The following is a 24,200-nucleotide window of genomic DNA, read 5'->3' as shown; positions in this document are numbered from 1 at the left end:
CCGAGCTTCGGCTTGGTCGAGGGGTAGCTCTCCTCGGTGGAGATATTGCAGGTACGGGGTCTGCCAGTTTCGATTAGGCGTGACCCCGCTTCGCTCCTCCTCGATGCGCAGTGCCTCACCCTCGGGGGCCGAGGGTACCTCGGGCTGAGCTGAGGGTGCCTCGGGTTGAGCCGAGGGTGCCTCGGGCCGAGCCGAGGGTACCTCGGACTGTGCCGAGGGTGCCTCGGACTGAGCCGATGGTACCTCGGACTGAGCCGAGGGTGTTTCGGGCTGTGCCAAGGCCTTCTCGGGCTCGGGCGTGTCGTCGGTCTTGACGGAGGGTTGATGCAAGTCTCGGGAGAAGACGTCCGGGGGAACCGTTGTTCGCCCCGAGGCTATTTTAGCCAGGTCGTCCGCAGTCTCGTTGTAGCGCCGGGCGATGTGGTTGAGCTCGAGCCCATAGAACTTGTCTTCCAGGCGCCGAACCTCATCGCAGTAGGCTTCCATCTTTGGGTCGCGGCAGTGGGAGTTCTTCATGACTTGGTCGATGACGAGCTGCGAGTCACTGCGAGCGTCGAGGCGTCGGACCCCTAGCTCGATGGCGATGCACAAACCGTTGACCTGAGCCTCATACTCAGCCACATTGTTGGACGCCGGGAAATGGAGGCGTAGCACGTAGCGTAGGTGCTTTCCGAGGGGCGAGATGAAGAGCAGGCCTGCGCCTGCTCCCGTCTTCATCAGCGACCCATCGAAGAACATGGTCCAGAGTTCCGGTTGGATCAGAGCTGTTGGGAGCTGGGTGTCGACCCATTCAGCCACAAGGTCTGCCAAGACCTGGGACTTGATGGCCTTCCGAGGGGCGAACGAGATCGTTTCGCCCATAATTTCTACCGCCCACTTTGCAATTCTACCCGAGGCCTCTCGGCACTGGATGATCTCCCCCAGGGGGAAGGATGACACCACAGTTACCGGATGAGACTCGAAGTAGTGTCGCAACTTCCGCCGCGTCAGGATCACCGCTTATAGCAGCTTCTGAATTTGTGGGTAGCGGGTCTTGGTCTCAGACAGTACCTCGCTGATGAAGTAGACTGGCCTCTGGACGGGCAATGCATGCCCCTCTTCACGTCTCTCAACCACAATCGTGGCGCTAACCACCTGAGTGGTCGCGGCGACGTAGACCAAGAGGGCTTCTCCGGCAGCGGGGGGCACCAAGATGGGCGCGTTTGTAAGGAGCGCCTTCAGGTTCCCGAGGGCTTCCTCGGCCTCAGGGGTCCAAGTGAAGCACTCGACCTTCCTTAAGAGGTGGTACAGAGGCAGGCCTCTTTCGCCGAGGCGCGAGATGAAGCGGCTCAGAGCCGCAAGGCATCCCGTGACTCTCTGTACGCCTTTCAAGTCCTTGATGGGCCCCATGCTGGTGATGGCCGCAATCTTCTCCGGGTTGGCCTCGATGCCCCGCTCAGAGACGATGAACCCCAAAAGCATGCCTCGGGGAACCCCGAAGACACACTTCTCGGGATTGAGCTTCACGCCTTTCGCCATGAGACATCGGAATGTCACTTCAAGGTCGGTGCGCTAAATCAGTGATGTTGGGCAGCTCGGTGCGCTGCTTCGAGAATCGCCGGATGTAGTCCCGGAGAGACTCTCCCGGCTGCTGTCGGTAGCTCCGGAGATCCCAGGAGTTCCCAGGGTGCACGTACGTGCCCTGGAAATTGCCGGCGAAGGCTTGGACCAGGTCGTCCCAGTTGGAGATCTGCCCCGGAGGCAGGTGCTCCAACCAGGCGCGAGCGGTGTCGGAGAGGAACAGGGGGAGGTTGCGGATGATGAGGTTGTCATTGTCCGCTCCACCCAGTTGGCAGGCCAGCCGGTAGTCCACGAGCCACAGTTCCGGTCTTGTCTCCCCCGAATACTTTGTGATAGTAGTCGGGGTTCGGAACCGGGTCGGGAACGGCGCCCGTCGTATGGCGCGGCTGAAAGCCTGCGGACCGGGTGGTTCGGGCGAGGGACTCCGATCCTCCCCGCTATCGTAGTGTCCCCCACGCCTGGGGTGGTAGCCTCGGCGCACCCTCTCGTCGAGTTGGGCCCGACGGTTGCGGTGATGGTGCTCGTTGCCGAGGCGACCCGGGGCCGCAGGCGCTGTGTTGCGCGTGCGCCCGGTGTGGACCGAGGCTTCCCGCATAATCGGGAAGTCGCGGCGCGATGTTCCGAGGGGTACCCCTGCCTTCGAAAGGCGGAGCTTTCGGCCGGTTGGACCGCGGCGTCCTCCAGGAGATTCTTGAGCTCTCCCTGAATTCGCCGCCCCTCGGTGGTTGATGGCCCCGGCATCGCGCGGAGAAGCATTGCTGCTGCAGCCAGGTTTTGGCCGACTCCACTGGAAGTGGGTGGCGGCCTCACCCTGACATTGTCGGCGATGCGGTGCTGGATACCCTGGGGTAGATGACGCACTTCTCCGGCCGGAGGTTGGCCCGCCCATTCCTGCCCGACGTCCCGGCGGATCGGCTCAAGTGTTCCTGTTCCCTCGTCGAGCCTGGCCTGCACCCCGCGGATTTGCTCGAGCTGTGGGTCATGACCCCCCGCCGGAACGGGGACCACAGCTAGCTCCCGTAGGATGTCAACGCGAGGCATAGGCCTAGGGAGGTCACCGTTCTCCGGTACACCAAGATGGTTGCCTTCGTTGGGACCCCCTAGATCGACGTGGTAACATTCACGACTTGGGCCGCAGTCCTCATCGCCGAGGCTGCGGCTACCGTCAGAACAATCAGAAAGGCAGTAGTCACATGCGGTCATAAAGTCCCGCATGGAACTGGGGGTACCAAGTCCGGAGAAATCCCAACAGAAGTCGGGCTCGTCATCTTCCTCGGACCCCGAGGGCCCGTAGGTCGAGACGTCCGTCAGCCGGTCCTAGGGTGACCGCATACGATACCCTAGAGGGTTTGGAGTCGCCTCTACGAGAGCGTCCGCCAAAGCGAAGTCGCTTGGCGGGTCGAGGCTGAATCCAAAAGGCGTGAGATGGGAATCGGTGGGTACCTCTTGGTCGATGGGCGGTGATGAAGTCACGTCAGGGACTGACTGCACCGTCGTCTCAGGTACGAGGGTGACGCCCAGCAAGCCTTTCGCGAGCGTGCTGGCGTCGTCCGTTTGCTTGGGATTGGCGTGTTGCGGGGAGACGGCGCTCGTCTTCGTCTCAGACGCGAGGTCGATGCCCGACGTGCCCCCCGTTGGGGCGCCGGCGTCGTCGACTCGCTCGACAGCCGACGAGGTGCCGCCTCCTGCTTGGCCTTGGTTGCCCCGCCTCCTCCTCCGTCGGCGGGGGAGGGGACGGGGTGAGCTCGAATGTTGTTCTTCCACCACGCGGGGAAGACGTTGTCGATTCCGCCGCCGGCGGGCGGGCTGTCGGCCGCCATTGTCGCTGTCGCACGGCGGGGGAAGGAGTATCATGTCGTAGCTGCTGTCGAGGGACATGAACTCAAGACTCCCGAAACGGAGCACCGTCCCGAGCTGGAAAGGTTGCTGGAGACTGCCCATCTGGAGCTTGACGGGAAGCTGTTCGTCAACACGCAGCAGGCCCCTACCTGGCGCGCCAACTGTCGGCGTTTCGAAACCCGGGGGTCCCTGGACCGACGAGTAAATTGTCGCCGCGTGCCCCAGCCCAGATGGGTCGGCGCGAGACGGAGCGCGAAGGAGGGAAAGGCAGCCGGAGGGAGACGGGCGTGAGAGGTGGAAATCCCACGTCCTTCGTGTTTGTCCCACGCCCAGGTCGGGTGCGCTTGCAGTAAGGGGTTACAAGCGTCCACGCGGGAGGGAGCGAGCGGCCTCACGCGAGCGCCGTCCCGTCCTTCCTCGCGCGGCCAACCCTCTGTAAGGGGGCCCTGGTCCTTCCTTTTATAGGCGCAAGGAGAGGATCCAGGTGTACAATGGGGGTGTAGCAGTGTGCTAACATGTCTAGCAGAGGAGAGCTAGCGCCCTAAGTACATGGCATCGTGGCAGCCGGAGAGGTTTTGGCACCCGGTTCGTGTGGTGTCGTGGCCGTCGGAGGAGCGCTGGAGCCTGGCGGAAGGACAGCTGTCGGGGTTGTCGAGTCCTTGCTGACTTCCTCTTGCTTCCGTAAGGGGGCTGAGAGCCGCCGTCGTCATAGAGCGTGCGGGGCGCCATCATTACTTGTCTGGCGGAGCGAGCCAGATGGGACGCCGGTCTTGTTCCCCGTAGCCTGAGTCAGCTTGGGGTAGGGTAATGATGGCGCCTCCTGTTGATGTGGTCGGTCCGTGCCCTGGGTTGGGCGATGTGGAGGCTCCTCCGAGGTCGAGGTCGAGTCTGTCATCCGAGGCCGAGGTCGAGTCCGAGCCCCTGGGTCGGGCGAGGCGGAGACCGTCGGCTGAGGCCAGGGCTGAGTCCGAGCCCTGGGGTCGGGCGAAGCGGAGTTCGTCGTCTTCCGGGGCTGAGCCCGAGTCCGAGCCCTAGGGTCGGGCGAAGCGGAGTCCATCGTCTTCCGGGGCTGAGCCCGAGTCCGAGCCCTGGGGTCGGGCGAAGCGGAGTTCGTCGCCTTCCGGGGCTGAGCCCGAGTCCGAGCCCTGGGGTCGGGCGAAGCGGAGTTCGTCGTCTTCCGGGGCTGATCCAGAGTCCGAGCCCTGGGTCGGGCGGTGCGGAGTTCGTCGTCTTCTGGGGCTAAGCCCGAGTCCGAGCCCTGGGGTCGGGCGAAGCGGAGTTCGTCGTCTTCCGGGGCTGAGCCCGAGTCCGAGCCCTGGGGTCGGGCGAAGCGGAGTTCGTCGTCTTCCGGGGCTGAGCCCGAGTCCGAGCCCTGGGGTCGGGCGAAGCGGAGTTCGTCGTCTTCCGGGGCTGAGCCCGAGTCCGAGCCCTGGGGTCGGGCGAAGTGGAGTTTCCCATGGCGCCTAGGGCCGGACTTGGCTGCTGTCAGCCTCACTCTGTCGAGTGGCACAGCAGTCGGAGCGGCGCAGGCGGCGCTGTCCTCTTGTCAGACCGGTCAGTGGAGCGGCGAAGTGACTACGGTCACTTCGGCTCTGTCGACTGGAGGGCGTGCGTCAAGATAAAGGTGTCAGGCCACCTTTGCATTAAATGCCCCTGCGATTTGGTCGGTTGGCGTGGCGATTTGGCTAAGGTTGCTTCTTGGTGAAGGCTGGGCCTCGGGCGAGCCGAAAGTATGTCCGTTGCTGGAGGGGGCCTCGGGCGAGACGTAGATCCTCCGGGGTCGGCTACCCTTGCCCGAGGCTGGGCTCGGGCGAGGCGTGATCGAGTCCCTCGAATGGACCGATCCTTGACTTAGTCGCACCCATCAGGCCTTTGCAGCTTTGTGCTGATGGGGGTTACCAGCTGAGAATTAGGAGTCTTGATGGTACCCCTAATTATGGTCCCCGGCAGATATAGAGTACATAATCTTTTAGAGTGTGCTGTAAAGGACAAATAATATTCCTTTAGGGGATAAAATTTAGGGGACGTTGCTGGAGACAGCCTCAGCTCCGTATCCTACGACGCCGCTCCACCGCTCCGTGCCCTCTCAAACGCGATCAACACAGTAACACGTCACCACCCCACGCCATCGCCCCCTCCGACGCAATCAGCGCCGCCACAGGCCCGCTCCAACAATTCGTTGGCCATCGAGAGAGCAGTGGCGGACCGGAGGTTTTAGGGTCCGTGGTAAATTGAAAATAGAGTTTATCAAATTATTGTTATATGAAAAGATATCAATATATAAACTCAAGACATATCTAAAAATATTCATACCAAGCAATAAATAAATAAAAAGATACATATTATAGTATTATCTTAAAAGTTTTTGAACATGTTTAAATACGACAAGATTGTGAATGTTTCGTGGCTGCTAATTATTCAACATTTTACTAATATATAAATATATGAACTTAATTAGTTTTGTCTAAATTATAATTATTAAAATGGAATTCAATTCCAACGAAACAAACGGGCCCTTAAGCTATTGTGTATGATGTGTTATTGTGTTGTTTCCACTCTTATCTGGTTAAGAAAATAAAGACGTTCATCATAAGTTAAAACTAGAACTAGATGCAAATAAAAACGTTCAACATAACGGTCTATAACGGTTGAAATCTAAAACTAGATACAAATAATAAAGACGTTCATCATATAAGTTTCCACTAATCAGGTCAAGAAAATATACATCGACAAATCATCTTACTTCAAAATCGCCATCTTTGATATGCAGGTCGCCCCTTTCCCGCTGGTGGAAGTCTGAGAACTTTTGGCACTCACTTGTGTCAATCCTTCCTGATATAGTAACTAGAAGTACTATTTGCAATCTTTCATACAGATTATGACTCTATTCAGAGTATCAAGAGTTGTTGCTGTTGTTGATCAAACACTTGGTGAAAGCAGCCTCGGTGCGTGTTTGGCACACTACACCAAAAACATACACTTACTACGGTTTTTTAACTTTCTACGGCTTTTATAACAAATCGTATGAAATAAATAACTTCCGAGAGGCAACTGGTAGCTCTATGAAATAAACATAACTTCATACGATATTTTATAAGAGCTGTAGGAAGTTAGCTTTCACATGCTCACTCATGTGTGTGGTCAAACGAGCCGCTAACTTCTTACGGCCTGCTCTAGGAAGTTAGCTTCTCCTGCTAACTTCCTACGACCTACTCTACGAAGTAATATTCTCCTGCTAACTTCCTACGACCTCCTCTAGGAAGTTAGTTTTCAGTTGCTGATCCGCGGGTATGGTTAAATGAGCCACTAACTTTCTACGGCCGCCTCTAGGAAGTTAGCTGCCCATGCTAACTTCCTACGACCTCCTTTAGGAAGTTAGCTTTCAGCTTTTGACCAGTCAAACGAAAAGCTAACTTCCTACGGCCTGCTCTAGGATGTTAATTAACTTCGTAGAGTACATATACAACCTCTAGGAAGTTAAGTAACTTCCTACGGCTTTACTCTAGTAAGTTATATTTTTTATCTTAACCCGCGAATCTCCCTTGTCTTCCCCTCACTATCCTTTCTCGCTCCGATTCCTCGCAGTCACCGCCCTCCGCGCCCCACGCACACCCCGTCGGCGCCAACCCTGCTTGTCGCATGCTCGCGGCTCCTCCAACTCCTGCCGCGACCGAGATCGGGATCGAGATAGTGACCGCGACCGATATGACTCATCTCACGCGACAGGGACCGAGATTACGCGACTGCGACCGTGATAGGGAGCGGGAACAGTGTTTTTATACTATGGTTTTGAAATACTATGGTTTAAATTTGTTCAAGACAAAAATTTTCAAAACCACGACAAAACTATGTTTTTAAAAATACCGAATCTATAGTAACGGGAAGATGGCAGACTTCTGGGGATCCAGTTGGATTGAAGGACAGACACCAAGGACTATTGTACCAAATCTATACAAGAAAGCAAGAAGAAAGAACATCACTGTGTCCAAGGCTCTTCGAAACATTACTGGATACAGTTCTGCGCGCCTTTCATTCAGGAGGAGGAAGTGAGAGAATTCATCTCACTATGGCATTCAACCAGCAGTACACAAGGCCTCAATGATTTCGAAGACACCATTTCTTGGAGATGGACGGTATACAGTTCAAGTAGTGCCTACAAAATTCGGTTCACAACGAATTTCTGTAAAATTAAAATCAACCCCATTTGGAAAGCAAAAACCGAACCAAAATGTCATTTCTTTGCTTGGACGTTGTTGCACAACAAAATTTTAACTACAGACAATATGCAAAAACAGGGATGGCCGCAATCCAAGTTATTCTCTTTGTAATTTGTCTCCTCAGACAGCGACGCACCTTTGTAAGGATTGCCCCTTCTCCGAGGAAGTGTGGAGCATGATCTTGTCTTGGGCCGATCTGCGGTTCCTAGACGGTACTCCAAAGACGGGAACCCTGTACACTTGGTAGCATAGACTAAGGATGCTCTGTAGCAAGCAATCAAGAAAAAGTTTCAATGGGCTACTAATTTACTTCTGGTGGAGCTTATGGTTGGAAAGAAACAACAAAATCTTCAAAGGACAACAAAGAACCACAGAGCAAGTTGCGCAGGTGGTGAAAGAGCTCGTTGGTGGAGGTTTAGCTTGTCTATAGCGGCTGGTTGCCCTAACCCTCTTTCTAGATGTCTGTTTACTAGGCAGTTCTGGTCAAAGGGGTCCGGTCTTTTGTTTCAGTGTCAGTGTTCCGGCTAGTGCAGGATTGTTAAGTTTTATGGGTTTGTGCTAGTTTGGGCTAGTTTGTAAAGTTTTTTCTCTCTTCTAATATATTGGAATGACAAATCTTTTGCCTTTCCCTTTCAAAAAAATACCGAGATATGTTTGTGTAACACCTCAAAATCTCATTTTGAGAATTATGTAAAATTTTCCAAAGATTTTGAGTTAGAATATTTTTTCTTCTTCTTTCTTCTTTCAAAACTTTTGAAGTCACATCTCCTAAAATAAATGTTTTACAATAAAGATGCAATAAAAGGGATTCTTATACAAATTATCCTTTGTTGAAGTTGATAAGTATTATATAAGGATAAATGGTAGAGCATCGTTTAATCGAGATTATACAATCAAAGCTATTTTTCTCAAATTAATTATGTGGAGCAACATGTCCAAAAGTAATTACTTATGTAGGATAATAAACAAATAATTAAATAAAGTAAAATGACTACTACATCACATGTTGGTTTTGATGGTGCTCTTTATTTTGAATATTAAATATGAAACCGTAGTCAAATTTGAATTTGAAAGTTTCAAAATACAAAGAAATAGAAATAAGGAAAGAAAAAAAGGAATAGAAAAGAAAAGGAAAATTCCAGAACTGGCTCTGGGCCGAAACCCTAGCACGACCCATCCCTTTTTCCTAAATCCTTCTGCTGCCAGCCCAACTTCGCGCTACGCCCGCGCTCACTGACCACTAGGACCGCCCACGCACACACTCATCTCCACTTGCCGCGTGATGTCACTAACGCGTCGGGCCCGCATTGCCAGTCACATTCACCCACGCGCGCTCAGGGCCGCGCCCGCTACGGCTGGTGGTGGGACCGTGTGGCAGTCGTCGCTTGCCTCGCGCCAGGCACTTCCATGTGGGCCTGGGTCGTCAGCTCCATCTCACCCAACTGCTCACCGAGATCTGCAGACCCAACCATGGCGAATCTCGTGAATCTCGGCCGGGCGACGAGCTGGCGTAACAACCTCCGCATGGGCGGGATCGGGTGCGCGATGGATATAAAGCTTTCCCCCCTCGCGCCCATGACCATCCCATCCTATACCATCGTGCGCCAACGGGGCACTAGCAGAGAGAGAAGAAGAGCGCCTCCACGGGCAAACTTGTTGCACGCCATTGCCAGAACCTCGACGTGTGGCCCTGGTTGCTCCCGTTGATGCACTAACCATTTATGGGAGCGAATCGGGGGCTCTATCCACCCCAGAGAGCACGAATTCCTCACCGGAGTTTGGCGTGACTGTCGGTGTTTAGAGTCCAACCGCACACCCAGGGTTACCCCTTGCAGTGCTTTTGGGTAGGATGATGTTGTTAACTATAGCTCAATGGTTCGTGCTAGAAGCACAAGAGAGGGAAAGGCAATTTTCTGCAGGGTCGGGCCGCTTAGAGAGGCATAATACCCTACTTTCTGGGATGGATCTTTATCTAGTGGGTTACAGGCGAAGTCTCCTGAATGGAGAAAAGCTAATGACATAGGTAGATGGTCGATGGATATGATGAGGTACCCCCTGGGCCTTATATATTCGATCGTGGGGCACTCCATGCGTACATGAGGATCACACATCTCCTAATATAATAGTTAACCAACTGAACTAATCTTCCTACAATCTTGCCGACTTATCCCTAATTCGCCCTGATATTCAAGGACGCCATGCGCGGGAACGTCGGGTGGTAGCTGTGGATAGCGCACGAGTTGACAGATTGCCCGGGCTTGAGTTTGTTAACTTCTCAGGTCGGCCCATTCCGCCAGTAGCTCTAGCCCGGCCAACTTGGCCTTGCGAGGTAACTGGCCCGAGGCCCCGTGCGAGGGCTTCTTACCTTCTAGTGGACCCGAGGGATATATGTCTCCCACAAGCCCCTAACCTTTGAGTTGATTTTGAAATAATCAGCCCAAAGATTCTAGGTCCGGCTCATGGGTTTGTTATATGACACAATTTCTGTTTTGCCGATGGGTGCATCGAATGTGCACCCATTGGGTGTAGCCCCCGAGCTTTGAGTGTATTTTGAAAATAATTCATTCAAAGGTCTTCATCTTATGCTTTAGAAATCAGCATTTTATCTTCACAGGACTAAAAATCTATTGGGTAGGTGCACCCAATGGGTGTAGTCCCTAAGCTTTGAGTGGATTTTGAAAATAATCCATTCGAAGGTCTTCATCTCATGCTTTAGTAATCAGCATTTTGTCTTCATGGGACTAAAAATCTATTGGGTGCACCGAAGGTGCACCCAATGGGTGTAGCCCCCGAGCTTTGAGTGAATTTTGAAAATAATCCATTCAAAGGTCTTCATCTTATGCTTTAGAAATTAGCATTTTGTCATCATCTTATGCTTTAGAAATTAGTATTTTGTCTTCATGGGACTAAAAATCTATTGGGTGTAGCCCCGAGGTTTGAGTGGATTTTGGAAATAATCCATTCAAAGGTCTTCATTTTATGCTCTGTGAATTCAAACGATGCTATCTGTCCACGCCTTGTTAGGTCTAAAATTAATTTGATCGATGACAGATTGGACGTCTGGCTGGTTGAGACAGATGGCTCTCAGCTGGACATCACCCTGCTCTGTGCTTCAATGCTTCTACTGGTTAGACTTGCACTTCAGTAGCCACATTTGGACTTCCTCCCATCTTAGCCGATCTCCTCCTTTTGCCGTGGTACATTCATTGCGTATATTTTGTGGATATGACTTCTTCAGAAAACTTTTGAAAATTCTTGGCGACACACCCATTGGGTGTGGCCAAGGGGTGTCTTGGTACGCAGAGTGTTTACCACACTGTCCTGGAGTAGTAACTTGATGTGACCGCGGGGTGTAATCATATTGCCTGAGCAGTTGACCTTGGTCCAAACGGTGTCGTGTTACGCGAAGCGGCGCTTGTTGCTTGACTCATTTTTAGATGGCTTGAATTGCTTATTGAATTCTTGCGACTGTTCGGCGAGCATAGTAGGAAGTGGATGGTCACCCCTGGCCTCTATAAATAGCCTGCTTGCCCCATTGTTCTCTTCACTCATCCTTCGATCGTCTGCTTTCTTCTTCTTCTTCGCTCTTTCCTTCTCCAACCAACCATGGGTAGAGGCAGGAGGGGTCGTGGTTGGCATCGCCACGCTGATGGCAAGCGCAAGCGTGCTCCGAGTCCTCCCTCAGAGGACTTCGGGGACTTTGACTACTCGGAGGAGGCCTCCTCTAAGTCTGATCGTTCGCCTGCTCCGACTTCTCCCAGGCGTCATCCGTGGACTCGGATGACTCCATGAGGCTCTCCACCACGGCCCGGGCGTACTAGCGCTCAATCGAACGCACCGGGCTCGGTGGGTCGGATGAGTCTAGGGTCTCCTCAGATGAGGCGGACTCCTCTGACTCCTCTGAGGAGTGGAGCGGCGGCGACGGTGACGACGAAGGCGATGACAGTAGCAGCGGCGACGACGACAAGGGCGACGGCGGCAAAGGCGGCGGTGGCGGCAGCAGCAGCGACGGCAGCAAGGGCGACGGTGGCGACAGCAGCAGCGACGGCAGCAGCGACGGTGGCAAGGGCGACGGTGGCGATGGCAGCGGCGACGGCGGCAGGGGCGACGGCAGCGGTGGCAAGGCCAGTGGCATAATGCCACCGGTTTAAATATTAGTATAGATAGTAGTAGTAGTAAGTAGTAGTAGAATAATGTAGTGTTAGTTAGTAGTGTAGTGTAGTGTAAGTAGTAAGGTAATGTAATGTAGTGGCAAGGGTAGAAGAAGTTGACTCATAATGAGTCGGCTTCGAGTTTGTATTACTCCCCCTATTATGAATCAAGGATGAAGTTGCTCCAGATAATCACTGTTGTTTGCTTTTCATTTGTGCGCTTGAAAGTTTGTCCATGTGCTTGACAGTGATGGCATTTTAGAGGTAATGCCCGAGTGACGATTGCGGTTTTTACTTTTCCGAGTGGTGATTTGGCACTTTAGAGGTAATTTCCGACCTAAGGAGCCCATTTATACTCATGCCGACGTGCCTTTTTGATTTCTAAGCCCTAACTTCTCTTTTTGCTCTGCAGCTTCTCTGCTTTTCTGAATTCTTGAGCCCACTCATTCCGCCCGAGAGATTGCGATGGCTCCCAAGCGGAAGAGACAGAGCACCGTTGCTCCGATCATTCCGCCCATCGATCCCAACAGCCAGCTTCCATTCACTGGTAATCATATGTCCATCTCTGAATTAGATCTTTTTCACCTTGTTGAGACTGGGGTTTGGCCATCAAAAGAACTATGTTCTTGGCGGATCTGACGTGGGGTCACTATTCCGATAGAGCACACCCACGAATCCATTGTTTATGTGTCGTTTCTCATACGCGGACTTGCTCTTCCCATTTCTCCTTTTTCCGCGGTCTCCTCGATTTCTACGATTTAAATCTGACGCACTTAAACCCTAACTCCATTCTTCAAGTCGCCATTTTCGTACACCTGTGCGAGGATTTTCTTGGGATTCTTCCCCATTTCGGACTATGGAGGTACTTTTATCACCGTCGGTCCAGCATGGCTGGAGGGCAGCACTAGCTCTTCGGCGTCACGAGTTTGGAACTTCGCCGGGGGAGGAAAGTGGAATATCTCGACATTCCCCTCAAGGACAGTATTAAGGGATGGCGCCTCAAGTGGTTTACCATGGAGAATCACAACAAATCCCTCCCCCTCGATTAGGAAGGCAACCAAATGTTCGCACGCCTAGCTGGGTGGAGTCTCCCACTTATTTAGAGGTAGCCCAAGCCAAAGTGCTGCTTGCTAAAATCTGCTCATTGAAGGACAGGGGCCTGACTGCCGTGGCCATGGTCGCTGACTTTGTCTTCAAGAATATTCAACCTTTGAAGGATAGAGTCTAGCCTTCTTACTTGTATACTAGCATCAATGATTCTACCCGGGTCACAAATAGGCAGATTCCCAACGAGGACTTGCTAAGCCGACTGGATATGATACTGAGGGGCAGGGTCTCGAATGCTGGTGCTCCCTTAGCTTACTCTATGTGGAACCTGCCTCCGAATAGTCCTTTCTCTGAATTTGTCTCCAATCCTCCTGCTCGAGATGGTAGCCCAGGCCATAGAGTGTGGCCCTCCCCCGAGGACATTGAAGCCTTGATTGCTCCCCTTTGGAATCTTCCCGAGGCTGAGAAACAAACTCACTTCGAGATGCCATCCGGCACTGATGATGCTGAAATGGATGTCGTTCTTAGCCTGCTGGCCAGGGAATCATCTGACTCAACCCGCACTGAGCCGATGACAATTGTGACTGGGCAAGAGTTTGGCAAGGATGAGGAAATCTAGAAACCTGAAGGTGCCCGTCGGGAGCGTTCACGTCGAGTGAACCACCCAGCTGCACCTGTCAACGAGAAGAAGAAGAAAAGGCAACTCCGGCGATTGTCATGCCTGGAACAAGACGCTGGCCCTTCTACATTATTCCTTGGCGATGGCCCGGCGAGCGTCATCCCCGAGGACAATGCTGAAGGTTGTGATGATGCTCAGGCTGCTGACAGTGTGTTTGATGAGGAAGAAGAAGAAATTCCGCTGATCCGCAAGAATAGCCGTCACTACAAGGGTAGTGACGGGGGCAGTGACATTCCCTCGCAAGCCTTGTCAGCACTCGTCAGCCTTCAAGGGCTGTCAATATTAGACTTTGATCAAGCACTGGAAGAGGTTGTCCCCGAAGATATTCTATCAGAGCCTCCTGAGGCTGACATTCCAACCATCTGTTCAGAGGTCCTAGATGGTGGTCTTCTGTTGCATGATTCTGCTGGGCAAGAGGTAACCCGGGTGGTATCTCGTGCCTCGTCGACCTTAGAAAGCAGTCTTCCTTGCAAAAGCACTGATTCGAGTCATCTAGCCCCTATGGACGTGGCTGAGGGATCTTCAGCCCTAGAGGTGGCTGCTGCGGAAGTCCCAGCCCCGAAGGTGGTGCTGGTAGCGACCCAGCCCCCGAGGGTGTTGGGGCGGGCTCCCTCTCTGTTGCTTCTATGGACGTCCACGTTGGATCACCCCCAGTCCGGTACGAGGAGGCTGCGGTGACACACCTTTCTACGGCTCTCGCTGGTCTGGTCGCTTTAGAAGCCAGCGAACCAGACGCCAGGAGCCTGCCGCCTGCTGATGGGGCCGAAGTTCCCCCAAGTCATGCTCTTGATATTATTCCTACTGATCTCCCCTCATCGAGCAATGTACCAACTCTTCCTACTTTGGGTCTTCCCCTATTCCTTTCCAATCTTTAGGTGAGTAAACTTTTTGCTTTTATTGTTCTTACTAGCAAATTAGCTTTTTTGCTTATATGTCCATGATCACAGGATTTTATTGGCGGTTTATGTGCCCAATTGGAATATTGTGGTGCTCCAGTTCCCGATCACGCTTCATCTCTGATGCAGTGGAACCCTTTGCTGCTCCACAAACAAATAGATGACCCGAAGGCATTAAATATTGGTTAGTGAGCTCATAGTTTCCTTGTTTGCTTTCATTACTCCGCTTATTCTTAGTCATGCACTCTTCTTCTGCTGCTTTATCAGATTTGGCTCGGTGGTGCTCTGACATTGAAGAGAAGTACTCTCAGAGCCAGGCCGACTTAATCCAGACTTCTGCTTTTCTAGATAGTGCTCGTTCATTGAACTCCTCTCTAAATGCACAGCTCGATTCCGAGAAGATGGCACACGAGGTAAACTTCCTTGGCTGCTCCTGCTTTGCTCTCCTTGCTTCAATGCTTAGTGTTGTTCTTGCTTGCAGGAAGAAAAATAAACACTTGTTGCTTCCCATGACAATCTGGACAGGCTGTACCGTGACGGTAGTAACTCCTTGACCATCCTAGAGAGGAGCCATCGCTTCACCATGTCTGATTTAGACCATCATCGCCACGAGCTGGAGGCATGTCAGGATGAAGTCTCTCGACTTGGCCAGTTGTTGTCCACCAAGGATTCCACCATCAGGGAGCTGCGTGCCTCCAAAAAGCTTGTCACGCAGGAGCTGGAGGCTGTCCAATTTGCTATTAAGACTTTTGAGAATAATTTTGTCGTCCTAAAGGCTCAGCGCGACAGGGCTATGGACAAAGCCGTTCACGCTGGGCGGATCCTGATGAGGAGACTCGGTGTCGTGGTGCCTGATGATATCGTTGCTGATGTCAGGGCCGCGCCTGATGCCGCAATCCGCCCCTCTTCTTCTGTTGCCCCTGCAAAGGACGTTGTCTGCAAGGATACTTCAGCGTAGTGATTTACCTATAAGACACTTATTTATCGAGTTAGCATCTTTTAGAGAAAAGATGTAATAAGAATTCTGCATGTGCGCAATAGTTATGTTTGAACTGATTATTCTGAGGGCAGGGTGCTGGAAAACACCCCTGGCACTTATACACGAGATATTTCTTTTTTCGAAGTACTCCCAATTTGAGTTGGTTATTTTGCTACTAGGGTATAGTGGTCACCCTAAATCATGTGAGTGTGAGCATGTCGCATCGACTTAAGGCATTTCCGACTTAAGTCGATTGTTCTGATAGTAGGGCATAGTGATCTCCCTAAGTTAAGTAAGTGTGAGCATGTCACACCGACTTAAGGCATTTCTGACTTAAGCCGATTGCTCTATTAGTAGGGCATAGTGATCACCCTAAGTTAAGTAAGCGTGAGCATGTTGCAACGTCTTAAGGCATTTCCGACTTAAGCCGATTGCTCCGTTAGTAGGGCATAGTGATCACCCTAAGTCAAGTAAGCGTAAGCATGTTGCACCGACTTAAGGCATTTCTGACTTAAGCCGATTGCTCCGTTAGTAGGGCATAGTGATCACCCTAAGTCAAGTCATGCCGATTTCGAGTCAAGCCCAATCGAAGTCAGTTGTCAATCAAGAGTTTGAACGCCTTTGGAAAATGAAAGATTTATTGATGATGAAATCTTCTGGTTACAAAGTACAACTTTTCTTCGAGGGTTTATGAGGCATCGCTAAGGGTAGAACTTTCTGAGGTGCTCTATGTTCCATGAGTTTCCCACTTCTGTGCCGTCCATCTGAGTAAGTTGATATGATCCCGGCCGTGTGACCTCTGTTATGATGAACAGTCCCTCCCATGGTGGTGACAGCTTGTGTCGTCCCTCCCCAGTAAGAATTTGGCGGAGGACCAAGTCTCCCACTGCAAAGGATCGGTGCCACACAACTTTGTTGTGGTAGCAGCTCAAGATGTTCTGGTACCTGGCTGACTGAATTACTGTGTTCAATCATTCTTCCTCCAGCACATCAATGTCTTCCAGCCTGGTTGCTTCTGCCTCAGCTATGTTTTCAAAAGTTAGTCTCGGCGCCCCGAAGATCAGATCGGCAGGCAGCACTGCTTCCGACCCATAAACCATGAAGAACGTGGTATTTCCATGCAGAGCTCGACTGGGTTGAGTTTGCAGGCTCCAGATCACGTATGGCAGTTCCCTGATCCATTTTCCTGCAAGCTTTTCGCTCTTGTTGAATACCTTTTTTCTGAGTGCATCCAGTATCATTCTGTTGGCTCTTTCCACCTGGCCATTGGCTCTTGGATGTGCCACTGATGCATACTTGATCTGGATGTTCCTTTGCTCGTAGAAATCAAAGAACTCAGAGCTGGTGAAGTTGGATCTCAGGTCAGTGATGATGCTATTCAGTATCCCGAACCTGAATATTATATCCTGGATAAACTCTACTGCTTTTGCTGAGGTTAAGGAGGCAATCAGATTGTACTCTATCCATTTTGTGAATTTGTCAATGGCAACCAGTATATGAGTATAGCCTCCCTGAGCCTTCTTGAAAGGTCCGATCATGTCCAGCCCCCATCATGAAAATGGCCAGGTTATGGGAATGGTCTGTAGCTGCTGCATAAGCAAGTGTTGTTGCTTTGACAATAATTGGCACACTTCCCACTTTTTGGCTAACTTGGCAGCATCACTCTTCGCAGTGGGCCAGTAGAAACCGGATCTGAAAGCCTTTCCAACTAGAGTCCTTGATGCAGCATGCACCCCACACTGCCCGGCATGGATTTCATCTAACAATTGTCTCCGAGTGGCCGAGTGGATGCATTTCATGAAGACTCCTCCTGCGCATCTCTTGTACAGCAAGCCCCCTATGATGGTGTAGTGGGCTGACAGCCTTGCGATGCGTTCTGTCGTGGCCTTGTCATCCGGCTCTTCTTCATTCTTTATGTACCTGATGATAGGCTCTCTCCAGTCGTTGGGATCTGCCTCTAGCTGACTCTAGGCGTTGCATTCTTCCACCTGGTCCGTGAGGTTGCTTAGCTGTGATATTTCTTGGACGAAGATCCCAGGCGAAGCCTGGGCTCGACTGGATCCCAGCTTCAACAACGCATCTGCCGCTACATTGCGATCCCTTTCCGCGTGATGGAACTCCAATCCTTCGAACTTGTATTCCAGCTTTTGCACAGCTGCGCAGTATTTGCCCATTGAATCGGTCGAGCAGTCCCAATCCTTGTGTATCTGGCTTATGACCACCAGCGAGTCGCCATATACCATCAACTTCTTGATGGCAAATGATACTGCGATGCTCAGCCCGTGGACCAGTGCTTCATACTCTACCGCATTATTTGATGCTGGAAACAACAGCTGAAGTGCATACTTGTTCACCTCTAGGAAGAATAAAGAGAATCCCTGCACCCTCTCCTTGTAGCTTTAGCGAGCCAACAAAGTACATTCTCCACACTTCAGTAACTTCTAGGCTATCCGTGTCATGGTGCTTAGTCCATTCTGATATGAAGTCGACCAATGCCTGAGTTTTTATCGCCGTGCGGGGCCGGAACTTTATGTCATGAGATCCGAGCTCGCATGCCCACTTGGCTATCCTTCCAATAGCTTCTTTGTTGTGGAGAATATCCCCTATCGGAAATCTTGTGACTACTATGACTTTGTGGTTGTCAAAGTAGTGCCGGAGTTTGTGAGCGGTTAGAAGTACCACGTACAACAGCTTCTGGACTTGAGGATACCTTATCTTTGAGGGCCCGAGGACTTCGCTGATGAAGTAAACTGGAAGTTGCACCGGGTATGCATGTCCTTCCTCCGCCCGCTCGACTACTAATGAAGTGCTCACTACGTGAGTCGTGCAGGAGATATATAGGAGCAGATCTTTTGCCGGCTGACCAGGCGTAGCCCGACGCGTCGGCTTGAGTACTGGTGGTGTGGTCAAGAACTTCTTCAGTGCCTCTGTGGTCCACTGAAACTTGTCCACCTTCTTGAACAGTTTGTAAAATGGCATCCCTTTCTCTCTTAGCCTCAATATGAACCTGCTCAGGGCTGCCATGCATCCAGTAAGCCTTTGCACCTTTTTCTGTGACCATGGCGCTTCCATTCTCATGATGGCCTCGATCTTGTCTGGATTTGCTTCAATTCCTCAGTGGCTGACAATGAATCCGAGTAGCTTCCCAACCGATACTCCAAAAACACACTTTTCTAGGTCCAGCTTCCACCGGTAGCGTCTCAAGCTGTTGAAGACCAACTGCAAATCTTTGATGAAGTTTTCTGAGTTTTCTATCTTGATAATCACATCATCGACGTAGGTTTCCACCCGCTTGCCCCAGTGATCGGCTAAGCATGTTTGGATGGCTCTCTTGTAAGTCGCTCTAGCGTTCTTGGGGCCGAACAACATGGAGGTATAGCAGAAAGCTCTAAATGGGGTGATGAAAGCAGTCTTCTCCTCATCTTCTTTTGCCAAGCTGATATGATGATATCTTGAGTAGCAGTCTAGGAAGGAGAGCATAGAACAACCAGTAGTCAAGTGAACTACCTGATCTATTCTAGGGAGCCCGAAGGGATCCTTCAGACAATGCTTGTTGAGATCAGTATAGTCGACACACATGTGCCAATCCACTTTATTCTTTTTGAGTACAAGAACATGATTCGCTAGCCACTTGGGGTGCAGCACTTCCCTAATGAACCCTGCAGACACTAAGCGAGCTAACTCGGCGCGAATAGCTTCCCTTTTGTCAGTCGTGAAACGACGCAACTTTTGTCGAATCGGCCTTGCTTGAGGATAGACCTTCAATTTGTGCTCGGTCAGTTCTCTCGGGACTCCCGACATATCCGCAGGTTGCCATGCAAATATGTCTCGGTTAGCTTGCAAGAACTGGACGAGCGCACTTTCCTATTTGTCATCAAGGCTAGAAATGATGATGGCAGTCTTGCGCTCATAAGCAAATCCCAGATTGATCCTCTTAGTCCCTTCAGTCGGCCGTATAGAGGTCACGACCTGAGCTTCATTGGTGGGTATTGTGGGACCCTCATCCTCCGACCTAGTGTTCGCTTGTGTGGGAAGAGCTATCGAGGGCCTAGCAGTGAGAGCTGTCTGAATGGCTCCCTGAAGGCACTTTGCGGCGCCTTGGAAATCAGCGCACACAGTGATGATTCGTTGAGGTCCCAGCATCTTTAGTATCATGTACGGGTAATGTGGAATAGCCATGAACTTTGCCAGTCCCGGCCTTCCGATGATGGAGTTGTACCCACAGTTGAAGCACGCCACCTCGAACCTCAGGAACTCGGTTCTGTAGTTCTCTGGGGTCCCGAAGGTGACAGACATGTAGATGTGCCCGAGCGGGTACTCCCCTTCAGTCGGCACGATGCCGAAGAAGGGAGTATCTGACTCGGTGAGGTCTTTGAGTTCAACCCCCAGGGCCTAGAGCGTCCGGGGAAGGTGACGTTGATGTTGCTTCCCCCGTCCACTAATACTTTCTTCACCCGGCTCTATCGGATCACTGGATCAACAAGGAGCGGGTACTTGCTGGGATGATCAAAGTTGAGCCATTGATCAGCTCAGCTGAAGGTTATTGCATGCTCCGACCACCGGTAAGGAGTTGGGGCACTGGTGGTGGCCACCAGGACCTGCCTATCGTTGAGTTTTTGCTGCCTCCGGTTCTCTTGTGCCCCGTGTCCTCCGAAGATGACATTGACCTCCCTGTCAACGCGTGGGAAAGCTCCGCCCCCTCCCCCTTCTTGCTACTGAGGCTGCCTGGGCTCTCCAGGCCCTCCTCGTGGTGGGGAGGTGGTAGAGGCTGGAACGGTCGGCCATGCCCAACGGAGTGCTTGAAGTCCCTGCAATTCCATAGGGTGTGGCGCATGTCCTTGTGGTACGAGCACTGGGCATCGAGGATTTCATCCAGTGTCTGTACACCTCCGCGGGGTGCACCACGGGCTCAAGCCACAGGTGGTACGACGGCGTGCACCTCCTCGCGAGGCCTCAACTCCCAACGCTTGTCAGGTTGCTGGTTCGTGTCGCGCCGTGGCGCGGGTGGTGCAGGTTTCGTACCTCCGATGAGGTCCTGGGCCCGCTCATCTGCGGTGATGTAGAGGCCTGCTTCTCGAAACAATTGTTCGGAGGTGGCAGGTGCTTTCTGTAGTATGGCTCGGACGAAGGTCGAGTCATTGGATCCCCGATAGAAATCTTCAATCACCGCTGCATCAGCGACTTCGGGGATGCGGTTCCTCATGGTCTTAAACCTCTTGAGGTATGACTAGAGTGTTTCATCACTCTGGCGCCTAATGGATTTGAGGTCCCATGGCTGCGCCGGCTTGTCAGAGAGAGACTGGAAGTTGGCGATGAAACGTCGACTGAAGTCGCTCCAATCGTCAATGCAATGTCGTGGCAGATGTCAGAGCCACTATAGTGCGTCTTGCTCTAAGACGATGGGCAAATACGTTGTCATTACGTCTTCCTTTGCCCCAGCGACGCAGGCGGCAGTCGTGCAGACGGCCAGCCAGCCCCCCAGGTCCTGCTTGGGCTCGTACTTGTCGATGTTGGAGACTTTGAAGTTGGGGGGCACTGGATGGCCCGGAGACGCGGAGTAAGCGCGGAGACCCCGCATGTGTCTTTATGTCGGCGTTCCTGAGGTCAGTCCCGGTGAGGGGAGCTGGTAGTGTGTCGTCTCGACCGTCCCCGGGTCGGGCCACTAGTCGAGGCCGCAGCCTACTCAACTCGGTTGGTGCGATTTCAAGCCAGGACACCGTGATCCTGGTCATACTCCTCCCGGCGCCTTATCTCACTTTCGTACCGTCGGTCACGCGAAGCATTGATGGAGCTCTACGCGTCTCGTCGGCTGTTGATGGCATGGTGTAGGTCGCTCGGGGGATGAGTGATGGGTAGAAGGTGATTAGCTGCTCAAGTAAGCAGCCACCGGTAGCCTTCCGCGTCTGGAGTTCGCGGGAGGCCATCAGCTATCTGGGCCAGCACCCCTCTGACTTCACTCGGCGTGTTCATTGTGCGAGCAAAGTCGGGGTACAGTGTGACACCCGGTTTTAGAAGCCAAACCAAATGCGAACCATGTACGTGCCAGGATCAGCAATTCACGTACACAGCAGTTACATAATTGGACATCATCACACAATGCTCAAATAATAGCATAAAATAAGGTAATAGTCGATTACATCATCATGTCCGAGACATCCACATAGTCATTAACATTTATCAAAGTGCAGAAAAGAAACGTAGATACACACGGCCTTCAAAGGCAGCCGACTGGGGGTTTGCCGCTAACCCACGCCTAGAACTCATCGTACTCTTGGAATTCTGGAAGTCCTCCTCCACGACTTCATCTTCTCCTGAGTAGTGGTTGCAACGTGGACAACCTAAGGGGGGGGGTTGGTGTGTAAAGCAAGGGTGAGTACACATCAACAAACTCAACAATTGTCCTGTTTGGCTGTAGTGGACTAGCTTTATGTGGGGTTAAGTCAAGCAGTTGCTTTTAGTTGGTCAGGCTATTATTTACTGGTAGAGAGCCAGGTTTTAGCATTAACCCATGTTGTTAACCCAAAAGTACCCTTTCCAAATGGAAAGAATACCAGAAACTTTACCATAAGCATAATCAAACCATCATCCTCGCCACCATTTGTAAACCAAACAACTCTAATCAAAGTATCTCTAATCAATGGAGCTCCCTTGGCCGCTCATAACCACGAGCACGGCTAATATTTCAGTTTCATAACACTCTACAGAGGTTGCACACTTTACCGACAAGCCATGATTACCTCTTGCCTCGGGCCGATCAAACCCTTAAACACTACCAAGGTGAATAAGCAGGGTTTCACTATGTAGCCTTTACAAAGATTCCCTGAGGCTGTAGCCGCCCGTTAGGTTTCCTAAATGTACCACACTCCTCACCAACGGGCAAACCACCCTTGGCAGAGCGAGCCGCATACACCAAGCCCCATTGACGGCACGACGACAAAGCAAACTACACCTCAGTTCCTCTAATTATTCAGCTAAGGGCGTCCCACTCCACCCTCATTGTTGCACTGTTTTCCCAGGTGGTCATCCAATGAACCAGTCCTTACGGAGAGGCACTCGAGAAACAGCTCGAGTCCCCTTAAATGCCACAAGTATATCATCATAATCAAAAGGGAAAACAGTGTGTCATAGATAATCTCATCATGTTCATTGATTAATGTGAAGCACTAGCATATAGCTAAACCAAAATAACCCAACAAAAATAGGTAAACAAGGACAAGATAAACAAAAGCTAGTCAATCCTTAGGTATAAATCATGTAAATGTGGGGACTGAATTATAAGAACGCGTAGGACATAGATGGGTCAAGGGACACTTGCCTTCACCAACCAGCTGCTGCTCAGGGTCTTCACCTGCAATTCCTTCGAACTCCACCAACTGACCGTTATCTATATGAGTTCAAACATACAATCCAAAAATTTAATACAAAAGAACAGTACACCATGCAATAAAATATCATAAATAAACAGACGCTCGGTACAGGGCTCACACCTACGACTAAGCGAGAAAGAGAGAGTAACGGTCGAGGCTACAGTCGAAGAGCAATCACGTTACGCGATTATAAATCAAAGTACTCGTCTAAACAAAATGGTATTAATTTGGCCATCGCGTTATGCATCGGATAAAATCATGTTCCGTGTTTAATCATTATAAACAGACCAAAGTAAATTTAAAAAGGATTGTCGCGCAGTGAAACGCGCAACACAACACCTAGACTGAATTGAGAATGAAACGACTCGTCGCGCGACGGAGCGTGCCACGAGGCACTTGAATTATTATGAAAATAACGTCAAGCGTCGCGCGATGAATCACACGATGGCATACGTCATCTAAACTGAATTTAAAACGAAACATCGCGCGACCAGACGCGCGATGCTACTCATTAAATATTTCAAGATGAACCGCCATGCGACGAAGCGAGCGACACAGCACACTAATAAAATCTGAATTTAAACTAATTCGCCGCGCGACGAAGCACACGACGCAACACGTTAATTAAACTAAATTCAAAACTAATTAAATTAAAATTAAACTAGTTTGTCGCGCGCCGCAGCACGTTAATTAAACAAAATTTAAATTAATTAAAACAAAAAAATAACCACCGCGCGCGGGAACGCGTTACGCGTGCCGGGGGCGCGCAGCCGCGCCAGGGGCAGGACGGGCGCCGCCGTGGCCGAGCAGGGGGCCGCGCGGGGGGGGGGGGGAGTAGGGGGGGTGCGCCGAGGGGGCCAAGCGGGGGGGGGGGGGGGGTGGTTCAGCGCCGGGGGGCCGAGCAGGGGGCCGCCGCTAGGGCCGAGCAGGGGCGCGCCGAGGGCAGCAGGGGGCGCCGCGCGGGGGAGAAGGGGAGGGGGAGGAGAGAGAGAGAGGGAGGGAGGGCTCATCTCGGGAATTCAAATCCAGCGATAACTGTCACTAAATCACCTAGGGCACAAGGGGAAGAGAGAGAGGTGGAAGAGAGGGAGTTGCTGCGTGGAAAAAAATTGAATGAGGGAAAGAGAGAGAGAAGGGGGGTGCATGGGGGAGGCAGGGGCGCCAGGGGCGCGCGGCCAGGGCCGGGCCGGGCTAGGTCGGGCTAGGCCGGCTGGGCTGGATCACGTCGCGGGTCGAAATCCCACGGCACACACAACCACTGATTGGAATCCAATCGTGAATCGAAATCCGAAACGAGATGAGGAGAACACGCGATTAAACACGACATCAGACAAAAGAAATATGCTTCGGCATGATGCAACACCCTTGACAACTTAGGTTTTTGTTTACACGCAATAAAGACACCAGTCTCTATACTGCTTTGAAACTAGGAAAAGGAGCGAAACGGGAAGAGAATAGAGAGTAA

The sequence above is a fragment of the Zea mays genome, chromosome 9, assembly GCF_902167145.1.
Source record: "Zea mays cultivar B73 chromosome 9, Zm-B73-REFERENCE-NAM-5.0, whole genome shotgun sequence".
NCBI lineage: Eukaryota > Viridiplantae > Streptophyta > Magnoliopsida > Poales > Poaceae > Zea > Zea mays.
The sequence above is the reverse complement of the archived record's forward strand: the minus strand, read 5'-3'. Positions refer to the sequence as shown.